Below are 12,037 nucleotides of genomic sequence, written 5' to 3'. Positions count from 1 at the left end.
AATGTACCTTTATTCTAACTAGAGTTTTCTTAATTAGATTCCCCGGTTTCTTGAAAGATAAAAATGACCCTCGACACGTCCCTTAGTTGCTTGTGCTCTGAATCTTGAAGAGCATCCTTCAGAGACAACTTGGTGATTGATCTTTATGTTTTCACTTTTCTGGTTAGTTTCTTCTGCAGCAAGCTGTCATTTTTCATTCTAATGGGGTGTTAGGATCCGAATAGGACCATTTCAGCTAATCTGCTGCAATGTTAGCAGTTTCATCCTGAAGCTGGTGCTATATCTGTTGCACTGGGCCCATTTTCATTGGGACCAAATGTCAGAGGGCCTTCTCGTGTACCCCGCCACAAGTCTGAGAGCCGTGCCCCAGAAGGGCTGATTTGGGGCACCGGAATCCACCACAACTTTCCATGGGACCTTGTTTAGGTCAGAGCCTCCACCTGCCCCATTCACAGCCCCCCACCTCAGAGGTGGCATGGATGGTGAGGTGGCTCCCATGGTAAAAGTTTCCTCATCCCCAGCTTGGGGATCAAGTAGTGGGGCAGTACACCGAATGACAGCAGGTTGTACCAGCCTGTCGGATGGTCTAAGTGGGGCTCATCTAGAGATCTAGGCCTGGATTTTGGCTTGGACTGCTGAAGAAGTGAAAATGTACTTCTTTTTTGGCCCCCTTATGAAGGGGCCAAAGCACATTCTTTTGCCATGTTTCCAGGGGGCCAGAATTTCCAGCTTCTTCACTCAGACAGATGTCCAAGATGCCCCCTAGTGGAAACATCAGTGACCGCATTACTTAGATGAGGTGACTATCTCAGCCCTAGATATTTTGGTGGCATCAGCATTGGAGGTCAAAGGTGGGCACATTTATGCCAGGATGTTGGGCTGCAGATTTCAGGCCCAATTATTTTTCGTGTGTATATTTAGTAAAGTGAGGTTAGAGGCCAGTGATAATTGGACCAATGAATGCAGAATTAATAAAGTCCCCATTCTAAAGTCACACATTTCGCCCTGATTTTCAGATTTCCATTCTAAATTCCTATGTCCACATTTATACTGGAGACTGTCTATGTAAACTTGTCATGGTGTAATTATACCCTCCAACCAGTAGTAGCGCTGCAGGGTGTTCTATGTGGGGGGAGGGAAGGATGAATTAAAGCATGACATATTTACATAGGCAGTTTTGATCATAACTCTGGACATAGGAATTTATGACAGAAAAAGTTAACAGCAAGTCCACGCAGACGTAAAATATAGATTATAGTACATAGAATGTAATAGAAACATAGAAACATAGAAGATAGGAGCAGGAGTAGGCCATTCGGCCCCTCGAGCCTGTTCCACCATTTAATGAGATCATTGCTGATCATCCAAATTCAGTACCCTGTCCCTGCTTTCTCCCCATATCCCTTGATCCCTTTAGCCTTAAGAAATATATCTAACTCCTTCTTGAATATATTTAATGAATTGGCCTCAACTGCCTTCTGTGGTAGAGAATTCCACAGGTTCACTCTCTGGGTGAAGAAATTCCTCCTCATCTCAGTCCTAAATGGCTTACCCCTTATCCTTAGACTGTGACCCCTGGTTCTGGACTCCCCCGCCATCGGGAACATCCTTCCTGCATCTAGTCTGTCTAGTCCTGTTAGAATTGATCTGCTGTGACAGGATACATGGGGTATCAAAAGATACCTTGTATGATAGCACAGGAGGACTAGGGGATTAAATGGTACAATGGAGAATCTGTCATTGTAGAACAATATGGAATATGGAAAAAAATATGAAAGTAAGCAATTGAAAATTCAGATAAAATAGCATAATGGGAGGTTTTCAGAAAATTCTAGAAGTTTGCCAAATGGAAATCAGAGTAAATGTGAAATATATTAAAATAGTGAAATTTATTTTTAGCTGTGTGTATTATGTGTATATATGTAAAAGACTTCCTATAATGTGTATAATGTATTAAACATAATTTCTATGTAGTACTTTGCATATAAATTATACAATAAAAATATTAATAGAATTTTACATTTGTGTGATTGTCAATTTTTCTGTTTTCGATGCCAGTCTGATGGTTGTGGGAGTAGGTAAGGGAGGAACACTTAAGTGATGGGGAGGTACAAAATATTAGGGGAGGAAAGAGGAGGAAACAGTTGCACTCTGGCGATGTTGGTGGCAGTGAGTGGTAGTGAAATCAATGGATCATATAATGGACAGGCGATCCACTCCACCAGGTTACCTCCCAAACAGCAAAGCTGAAAACTGCCCCCATTATTTCTGTTGCTGTAATTTAAAAAAATCATCTGAAAGATACCGCTGTTTTTCTTTGGCTAGCTGACACCGTCGTCATAAGTTACAACAGGTGGTCCCCTGGAGTGTGTCAATATTTGCAGGGTCTTTCAAACTGACAAGAGTGAGAGACACTGCTCTACCACACTCAGTACAGTTGGTCAATAAATGTAAGAAGATGAAAACCGAGCTTTGGTATTTGAAAAGAGCTTTATATTGGTGACAAACTTTTTTTTACCAACAGTCAATACAATGACCTCTATCACATTGGATGTGATAGTATCTTAGTGAGAATGACACATGGCCCTTCACACTCTGCCCAATCACCAAACAGAAGAAGGTGGCCTGGAGTTTCCGCGTTGGGCACAATCGACGATCTGGGCGCAAATTGCGTCAAAACTGCACTAGTTTTGAGAAGTTTTCTAATCTCATGTTTCCACTTAAACTCATTTGCATATCGCCCAACATAAAATCTGCCATGAAGCTGCGCAGTCGGGCAGCGTTTTAGAATGTAATTTTTTTAAAAATTGCTTTAAAAAATATTCCTTGATATATTTAAGAGTGGTAACTTGGTGCAGTTTGATTAATACAGCTGAAAATGGGTTTATCATAAAAAAATAAGCATTTTTAATCAGAGTGCCGAGTCAACCACCTTTGAGTAACCCGATTTTAAATAACTGAAAATGACTTAAAAAAAGTTATACAGAACCATTTACTACTTACATTGGTGTATAGCAGTCAGTTTCTTAGTAAATTAAAATACATATATATATATACTAGCTGGAGTGCCCGGCGGTGCCGAGGCTTTTTCGAGGGCATGTTGTTGTTGGAAGACAGAGAGAGAGCGACTGGGGGGAAGAGAGAGAGCGACTGGGGGGAAGAGACAGAGCGACTGGGGGGAAGAGAGAGAGCGACTGGGGGGAAGAGAGAGAGCGACTGGGGGGAAGAGAGGGCGGGGGGGAAGGGAGGGCAGGGAAGGGAGGGCGGGACGGGGAAGGGAGGGCGGGGGGGAAGGGAGGGCGGGCGGGGTGGAAGGGAGGGCGGGCAGGGGGGGAAGGGAGGGCGGAGTGGGAGAAGGGAGGGGGGAAGGGAGGGCGGGGGGGGAAGGGAGGGCGGGCGGGGGGGGGAGGGCGGGGGGGAAGGAAGGAGGGAGGGCGGGCAGGGGGAGGGAGGGCAGGGGGAGGGAGGGCAGGGAGGGGGAGGAGGGGGGAGGGAGGGCAGGGAGGGGGAGGAGGGGGGAGGGGGAGGGAGAGAAGGGGGGAGCGGGGGAGAGAAGGGGGGTGAGAAGGGGAGAGAAGGGGGGAGCGTGGGAGAGAAGGGGGGGGAGAGGGGGAGAGAGACAGAGGGAAGGAGAGAGAGAGGGCGAGTGGCCCGCGGCCGCAAATGGAGCCAAGCCCCGAAATCAGGCGTGAGCCGGCTTGAGGCTGAGAGACGGCCACGGCCACGCCCGGTTGCCGGGGTAACCCTGCCGCGCCGCCCCACCCCGCACTCCCGAGAGCCCCGCTCTCCAAGCCCCAGCCGCCCCGCCTCGCCCCGCACTCCCGAGCCGAGAACAGGCGTGAGCCGTCTTGAGGCTGAGAGACGGCTGGCGGGCCCGGTTGCCGGGGTAACCCTTCACGCTCAGCAAGCCCCGGCCGAGATCCGCACTCCCGAGAGCCCCGCCCCGCCCCGCAGTCCCGAGAGCCCCGCCCCCCCTGCCCAGCAGTCCCGAGAGCCCCGCCCCCCCCGGCCGAGCCGGCTTGAAGTCCACCGATTGCGGCTGAGAGAGACGGCCGGCGGGCCCGGTTGCCGGGGTAACCCGCGCAGTCTGTGAAACCAAGAGAAATTTTTTTTTTCTTTTAAAAAGCTGCCACGGAGAAGGAACGCGCAGTCTGTGAAAGCAACAGAAATTTTTTTTAAATTTTTTTTAATAAACTGGTGTTAAGAAGATGGGAGGCCATCTTGAAAGTTTTTTAATGTTTTTAAAAAGCTGCCACGGAGAAGGAACGCGCATTCTTGCTGAAAACACCAAAAGTTATTTTTTTTAAAACGGCTGTTAAGAAGATGGGTCACCATCTTCATTGTGTTTTAACGTTTTAGACATTGTGTTTTGACGTTTTACACATTAAAAAAAAATCGCTCCTAACAAATAAACACACAGAAGGTGAGAATAAAGATGGCGGCCACTCACCTCGGTTCAGAACGATAAGGCCCGCCCACACATGCACCGATTGGTCGACCGTCAGGTGACCAAAGCATAGGATTGGTCAATCGTCCCGTCACTCGACCGTAGGAGGGCCCGGCCGCACGCGGCAGCAACCCGGCGTACGGTTGGTCGACCTCGAGGTCACTCTGTCGCTAATGAGCGGATAATGAGATGCTAATGAGCAGAATGTTGAAGGTTTTTCGGATACCGCGGGCGCGATTTTAGCCCGGCCGAAACGTAAATACGCTTAAGACCGTTTTGGAAAGGTAAGCTTTCTTTCGACGTAACGCACGCGTAGGTACGCTCTGTAACTTTCGAGTGCATAGCCCGACAGACGCACACGTGAGGACAGACAGACAGACAGAAGGACAGACAGAAGGACAGACAGAAGGACAGACAGATCGACCGATTTATATATATAGATTCAAAAGCTTTTAAAAGGTGCCTATTAGTGTCCTTGTGCCTAAAAAAAGCTTAATTTTAAGAGCCTCCTCGAAGGCCCGCAAACGGATGCAATTAGTGGAAACTCGCCACGGTGATTAAGTCGATCTGGGGGCGTGACCAGTTTTGTGGGCAGGTCCATCTTCCAGCCCAATGTTTTTTAAACTAGCGCAAAAGATCGTGGAAACTTGAATTGTGCTGAATGTAATTTACGCTTAAAATGCCACAATCTTTTGCGCTGGTTAAGCCGGTTTTGGGCGAATTGCACTGAAGGGAACAGCGCAACCTAGAAAGTGCAGGTAGGCCAAAGAAATTTGTTCCATTAAAGTAAATATTAGAGTTTATAATATAAATAGAATAATATTAAAGAATAGCAAATGTTAGGCAGTGAGTTTAAGGTGATAAGTTTAACAGAGTTCTGATGGCATCTATAAACATTTATGACATCATAAAATTTGCTGAATTAAATAACAGCCTTGTAACTCACTTCCATTCACTTGTTATCTTGCATGCTTGTATTGTATCAGGGAAAGAGGAAGATATGTTTAACATCATAAACATTCAACCAGAGGCCTAACTGTCACTTAAGAATTGTGCTGCTAGCAGGTCAGAAGTCGAGAATTTATGGTATTCATACAGCTACATTCCATTTAGAGTGAAAGTGAGCGCAAGGCTGAGCTGAAAACCTGGAAATAGGCTAACAATTTTCCATTCTATTACAGTACATAGAAACAGGCCCAGTGATCCAGATGTGAGGACACAGAACAGGTGTTATTTCAGCAAGTTGGACAAAATACAGATTTTAGACTCCTCCCAGCATTACACTGCTCTGCTTGAAATTTTAAAACATGTTGGTATAGCAACCGCAATGGTTGTATGTGCACTAGACTTGACATCTTTTTTTAAAGCCTCCCACAGTGTTTCTGGCTGTGGACCATTATTCTCACTAGATTCCAGGGACAGGAAAAATCTGAAAACTTTAAAGTTTTTGTAGTGTATGTAACCTGTACCACCTTAAGAGGATACCTTAAGGTGATGGACTACTTTTTGATGGCTCCTGTACATTGTAGTACCGGTGGAACCCTACGGAGCAAAGTGTATCCCAGTTCAGCCCTGACCCTCAATCACAAAAGACTTGTTTAATTATTTCTGTAGTCTGCGTCCTGTTATTCAGCATAACTACATTTGAAAACACAGACTCAACAGTGGCGACGAGTCTGATCTTACCTAGCGGCAGTTGCATCAAAGGAAGCTTCGTCCTCTGAAACGGGCGTCGAACAAGGACATCCACCCTCAACATCCTGCTGGGCACTGCATCGCACGGGAGGCCATCGGGAACCCGGGTTAGTTTCTGGCCACGAAGTCAAACACCAGTGAACATCCCTTCGACGACAGCGGCGGCTAAGCCCGATCGAGCGGCACGGGGGGGGAAGTCGGCCGAGTTGTCAGTAAGAGAAGGGGAGGGAAACGACGAAAAGGGCGGAGAACACGACCGCAGCCGGTGTCAGGGGCCGGACTGCAATCGGGGCAGAGATGCGCAGCAGCCAGAAAAGCGTTTATGACCACAAGGACCGCGGGAGCGGCGGGGAACAAGAGCAGCAGCGTAGGGGAAAATAAAGGACCGCTGGGAGGCGTGAACGGCAACAGCGCGGGAATCGCCATTTTGAGTCGGCGGGGGAAGAAGACAAGCGCGGGAAAAGCCGCCAAGCCGCCATTTTGAAATAAATAAATAAAATAAAATAATAATCATATCCGAAGGAAAGGAAACTCAACAAGGATGCCAAAAATGGGTAACATCACTGCTTTTGATAACGATGTGGAAGATTGGGCCACTTATGTGGAACGCATCGAAGTTTACTGTACAACGAATGAGGTACCGGAGGATAAGAAAGCACTAACCCTATTAAACTCGATGGGTGTGAAGACGTACGGGTTATTAAGGAACCTTGTAACACCAGATAAACCGGTAGGGAAAAGTTTTGCGGATATTGTTACTATCCTGCAAGAGCATTTAAACCCCACGCCGCTGCTGATAGTGGAACGATTTAAATCCTACAAAAGAATTCAACTTAAAGAAGAAAGCAACGCTGAACTCCTAACCGAACTGCGCAAGTTATCAAAGTACTGTCAGTTTGGTACAGGACTAGCAGACGCACTGAGAGATAAGTTTGTGTGTGGGCTCCTAAGGGAAGGAACCCAGAAGCGACTGCTAGAGGAAAAGGACCTTATGCTGGACAAAGCTTTCAGCATTGCAGCATCGCACAAGGCAGCAGCACGAGGCGCTGCAGAGATACAGCAAAGGCCATTGGAATTCAGCACCAATGAAATGGCATTGGGCGCAGTAAAGTGCTATCGTTGCGGAAGGACAACGCATGACCAGAACCAGTGCTGGTTCAAAGATAAAGAATGCAGGCAATGTGGCAAACTTGGTCACATAGCGAGAGTATGCCGGTCAGGAAAGAAGACCAGCAGCAAAAAGTCGCCGCAGGAGAAGTACAAATAAGTACACAAGGTGACAGAGAACAGTTCGGATGAACAGAAGATGGATTCAGACTCCAGCAGTAAGGAACTGGGTTGTCTAAAAATACATAATGTGGGTAACACAGCAGACCACCAGATTATCTGGGTTATGCTTCGGATAGCAGGAGTCCAAGTGAAGATGGAATTGGACACTGGATCGGCATTAACGGTCATGAATAATCAAGATTACAAAAGGTTATTCTCGCACATTCCCCTGAGGGATACGGAGATTGTATTGAAAACATACACGGGCAAGTAGTATACCCCAAAGGAAAGATAAAAGTAAATGTGGTCTACAATGGTAAAGAAAGTCAGAAAATGGACTTGTATGTGTTACCTGATGGAGGTCTGCCACTACTGGGATGGGAATGGATCCGGAGAATAAATGTGGACTGGCATTCCATACAAGCACTGACTGTAGATGCCTGTAAGGAGGACGACGTCAAACCTAAACGACTGTCCAAAATATTAGACAATGCTAAGGAGGTGTTCCAACAGGGACTGGGAACACTGAAAGGAATTACGGCAAACATCAAAGTTGAAGAACATGCAAACCCAAAATTTTTCAAAGCCAGACCGGTACCTTATGCGATACAACCTGCTATGGAAGCAGAGCTGGAAGGGCTAGAATGTTCAGGGGCACTGTCCAAGGTGGACTGGAGCGAGTGGGCCACACCTATTGTTCCTGTCATGAAGTGTTCGTTGAGCAACAAGCTGGAGGAACCTGGGAAGGTTCGCATCTGTACGATTTCAAGATCACTATTAATCCGGTTCTTCACACGGTGCAATATCTGCTTCCGCGGATTGAAGATATCTTTGCTTCGCTGTCTGGCGGGAAACACTTCACCAAGATAGACCTGGCGCAGGCGTACCTACAGATGGAAGTTGATGAAGCGTCACGCCAGTATCTCACGATCAACACACATAAGGGCTTATATCGGTATAATAGACTGTTTTTTGGAGTGGCATCAGCTCCAGCAATTTGGCAAAGGGCCATGGAGCAGGTATTGCAGGGAATTCCAGGCACACAATGCTACCTGGACGACATCCTGATTACAGGAGATGACGATAAGGATCACCTCGCGAATTTGGAGCAGGTGCTCATCAGATTGAAAGAATATGGGCTCAGAGTTAATCGCCAGAAATGTGAGTTCTTTCAAAAGCGAATCTCATACTGCGGCCACGTCATTGACCAGGAGGGGCTTCATAAGTCACCTGACAAGATCGAAGTTGTTGTGAAAGCTCCTGCACCGGAAAATGTATCCCAGTTGAGGTCGTTCCCTGGGTTGATTAACTATTACCACAAGTTTCTTCCAAATTTATCCACGGTGTTACACCCGCTAAACACTCTTTTGCAAATGGGAATACCATGGAAGTGGAGCGATGATGGTAAGCGGGCTTTTCAAAAGAGCAAGGCACTGATCACCTCTAAGGAAGTGTTGGCTCACTTTAACCCAATGCTGCCTATTCGCTTAGCTTGTGATGCTTCTCCATATGGTATCGGGGCAGTGCTCTCACATAAGTTTCCAAATGGCTCGGAAAGGCCAGTCGCGTTCGCATCCAGATCATTGACCTCCGCTGAGCGCAACTATGCTCAGATAGATAGGGAGGCTCTCAGCCTCGTGTGGGGAGTTAAGAAATGTAACCATTACCTGCAAGGCCAAAAGTTTACGCTGCTGACAGATCACCAGCCGTTGGTTTCCATCTTCAACCCTAAGAAGGGTGTTCCGGTAATGACAGCGCAGAGGCTTCAGAGATGGTCCCTTTTCCTAGGGGCACATCAATATGATATTGAATTCAAAGGTACAAAGCAACATGGTAATGCTGATGGGCTGTCGCGCCTGCCACTACCTACAGCGGAAGAGGCACCGGCAGTTGACCCTGTCGAGATATTTCACTCGACCATCATCGAATGCTTACCAGTCACCAATGCGGGTATTGAGAGAGAGACCCAAAACGACCCGACACTGTCTCGGGTCTACGACTTGACAGTGAAGGGATGGCCAGCACATGGCGAACCACTGTTACCAGCATTCTCAGCCAGACGAGAACAGCTGTCTGTATGTCAAGGAACATTGATGTATGGAACAAGGGTGATTATTCCTCCTAAATTAAGGGAGAGAGTTCTGAAAGAATTGCATGAAGGTCATCTGGGGGGAGTCAAGATGAAAAGCCTTGCTAGGGCTTATGTGTGGTGGCCAGGTATCGACAAACAAATAGAGGATCTGACTAAAAGCTGCTCAGGGTGCCAGAAAGTTTAAAATGCACCTCCAATTGCACTGCTGCATCCGTGGGAATGGCCTTCAACCCCATGGCAACATGTGCATATCGACTTTGCAGGTCCATTCATGGATTCCATGTTTTTGATAGCAGTAGACGCACATTCTAAATGGCCAGAAGTGATTAAGATGTCGACCACTACCTCTGAGAAGACGATCGCAGTTCTAAGAACCATATTTGCAAGGATTGGGTTGCCGGAACAAATATGTTCAGACAACGGACCACAGTTCATGTCAGAAGAATTCCAGAAATTCATGAAAAAGAATGGGGTGAAACACTATACATCTGCCCCATATCATCCGGCTACAAATGGGTTGGCTGAGAGATTTGTACAAACGTTCAAAAAGGCGATAAAGGCCATGAGCGAAGACCATATTCCACTACAACACAAGGTGGACAATTTCCTGATGGCGTATCGAAACTCCACGCATGCAGTGACAAATCAAAGCCCTGCCATAATGTTCTATAACAGGAGGTTGCGGTCCCGGTTGGATTTGTTAAAACCCAATGTGCGAAGGGAAGTCGAAAACAAGCAATTCCAGCATGTAAATAACAAGGCCACTCGTAGTTTCGAAATAGGACAACCAGTGTTGGCCAGGGACTATAGGGATGATAAATGGCAATCCGGAACAATTCGTGCCCGACAAGGACCCTTGATGTACACGGTAGACGTTGGAGAGAACGTAATATGACGTCATGCTGACCAACTTGTGGAATCGAGAACAAGGGTCATAGAGTCATAGAGTAATACAGCACGGATAGAGGCCCTTCGGCCCATCGTGTCCGCGCCGGCCATCAAGCCCTGTCTAATCTAATCCCATATTCCAGCATTTGGCCCGTAGCCTTGTATGCTATGGCATTTCAAGTGCACATCCAAATGCTTCTTAAATGTTGTGAGGGTTTCTGCCTCCACAACCCTTTCAGGCAGTGAGTTCCAGACTCCAACCACCCTCTGGGTGAAAAAGTTCTTTCTCAAATCCCCTCTAAACCTCCCGCCCTTTACCTTGAATCTATGCCCCCTAGTTATCGACCCCTCTACTAAGGGAAAAAGCTCCTCAGCATCCATCCTATCTATGCCCCTCATAATTTTGTACACCTCAATCATGTCCCCCCTCAGCCTCCTCAGCTCCAAGGAAAACAAACCCAACCTGCCCAGTCTCTCTTCATAGCTGAAGCGCTCCAGCCCTGGTAACATCCTGGTGAACCTCCTCTGCACCCTCTCTAACGCGATCACATCCTTCCTGTAGTGTGGCGACCAGAACTGCACACAATATTCCAGCTGTGGCCTAACCAGTGTTTTATACAGCTCCATCATAACCTCCTTGCTCTTATATTCAATGCCTCGGCTAATGAAGGCAAGTATCCCATATGCCTTTTTTACCACCTTATCCACCTGTTCCGCCGCCTTCAGGGATCTGTGTACTTGCACACCCAGATCCCTCTGACCCTCCGTCTTGCCTAGGGTCTTTCCATTCATTGTTTATTCCTTTGCCTTGTTAGTCCCCCCAAAGTGCATCACCTCGCACTTTTCCGGGTTAAATTCCATTTGCCACTGTTCCGCCCATCTGACCAACCCATCTATATCGTCCTGCAGACTGAGGCTACCCTCCTCGCTATTTACCACCCTACCAATTTTTGTATCATCCGCGAACTTACTGATCATACCCTTTACATTCATATCCAAGTCATTAATGTAGACCACAAACAGCAAGGGACCCAGCACCGATCCCTGTGGTACCCCACTGGCCACAGGCTTCCAGTCACAAAAACAACCTTCGACCATCACCCTCTGCCTTCTGCCACTAAGCCAGTTTTGTATCCAATGTGCCAAGGCACCCTGGATTCCATGGGCTCTTACCTTCTTGACCAGTCTCCTGTGCGGGACTTTATCGAAGGCCTTACTGAAATCCATGTATACCACATCCACTGCGTTACCCTCATCCACACACCTAGTCACCCCCTCAAAAAATTCAATCAAATTAGTCAGACATGATCTTCCCTTGACAAAGCCATGTTGACTATCCCTGATTAATCCTTGCCTCTCCAAGTGGAGACACATTTTGTCCCTCAGGATTTTTTCCAATAATTTTCCTACCACTGATGTTAGGCTCACTGGCCTGTAGTTCCCCGGTTTTTCCCTACTACCCTTCTTGAATAATGGTACTACATTAGCGGTTCTCCAGTCCTCTGGCACATCCCCTGTGGCCAGAGAGGTCCTGAATATATGTGTTAGAGCCCCCGCAATCTCCTCCTTTGCCTCACACAGCAGCCTGGGATACATTTCATCCGGGCCTGGGGATTTATCCATTTTTAGGCCAGCTAAAACCGCCA

Source organism: Somniosus microcephalus, chromosome 1, assembly GCF_052327205.1.
Source record: "Somniosus microcephalus isolate GS21.2 chromosome 1, FLI_Smic_1.0, whole genome shotgun sequence".
In the NCBI taxonomy this organism is placed as follows: Eukaryota; Metazoa; Chordata; class Chondrichthyes; order Squaliformes; family Somniosidae; genus Somniosus; species Somniosus microcephalus.
Note: the sequence above shows the minus strand (reverse complement) of the source record.